General features: G+C 36.2%; 1 non-coding gene across 1 annotated transcript; it reads left to right on the forward strand.

Annotated features, from left to right (window-relative positions):
- The first annotated feature begins 513 nt into the window (after positions 1–513).
- On the forward strand, positions 514–620 carry LOC113931593. Its single transcript, XR_003522760.1, has one exon. It is a non-coding gene; the product is annotated as a U6 spliceosomal RNA (small nuclear RNA).
- Positions 621–1,322: the final 702 nt, after the last annotated feature.

Consider the following 1,322-nt stretch of genomic DNA (forward strand, 5'->3'; position numbering starts at 1 on the left):
GGTGCCTATTCCTGCCGCTTTTATTCAACATAGTGCTGGCAGTCCTAGCCAGAACAACCAAGCAAGAAAAAGAGATAAGAGGCATCCAAAGAAGTAGTAAGAAGCAAAATTGTTAATTGAAGAAGTATAATTGTCTCTATTTGTAGATGACATGATATTATACATCGAAAATCCTAAAGACTATAGCCAAAAAACTGTTGGAACTAATAAAGAAATTTAGTAAGGTAGCAGGATACAAAGTCAACATGCAAAAATCAGTTGTTGGTTTTTTTTCTAGGATTTATTTATTTATTTTAGAGAAAGAGAGCGCACAAGCAAGGGGAGGGGCAGAGGGAAAGGGAGAGAGAAACTTTAGCAGACTCCCCATTGAGCGCAGAGCTCCATCTCACAGCCCTGAGATCATGACCGTGAGTCAGAAGCTTAACCAACTGCACCACCCAGGTACCCCTCAGCTGTGTTTCTATACACCAACAACAAACTATCAGAAAAAGAAATTAAGAAAACAATACCATTGTACTTGCTTCCGCAGCACATATACTCAAACTGGAACTATACAAAGAAGATTAGCATGGCCCCTGCACAAGGATGACATGCAAATTCATGAAGCATTCCATATTTTTTAAAAATAGAAAAATAATAAAGCATTCTAAAATGCCTCAAGAAATAAAACAATACCATTAATAATAGCATCGAAAAGAATAAAATACATAGGAATAAATGTAACCAAGGAGGTGAAAGATCTGTACACTGAGAACTATAAGATACTGATGAAAGAAATTGAAGAAGACACAAATAAATGGAAAGACGTTCCATGCTCATGGACTGAAAGAATTAAAATTATTACAATGTCCATAATATCCAAAGCAATCTACAGAGTCGATGTAATTCTTATCAAAATTCCAATGGTACTTTTCACAGAACTAGAACAAATAACCCTCAAATTTGTATGAAACTGTGAAAGACCCTGAACAGCTAAAGCCATTTTTAGAAAAAAAGAAGAAAGCTAGAAACATCACACTTCCTGATTTCAAAGTATTCACACTGTGTTACAAAGCTTTCATAGTCAAAAGCATATGGTACTGGCATAAAAACAGACGCATAGATCGATGGAACATAATGCAGAGCCCAGAAATAAACCCATGCATCTATGGTCAACTAATTTTTGACAAAAGAGTTAAGACTATGCAATGGGGAAAGGACAGATTCCTCAGTAAATGGTGTTGGGAAAACTAGACAGCTACATGCAAAAGAATGAAACTGGACCCCTGTCTTACACCACACACCAAAACCGACTTAAAATGGTTAAAGACTTGACCATAAGA

Source organism: Zalophus californianus, chromosome X (genome assembly GCF_009762305.2).
Source record: "Zalophus californianus isolate mZalCal1 chromosome X, mZalCal1.pri.v2, whole genome shotgun sequence".
NCBI classification, from domain to species: domain Eukaryota; kingdom Metazoa; phylum Chordata; class Mammalia; order Carnivora; family Otariidae; genus Zalophus; species Zalophus californianus.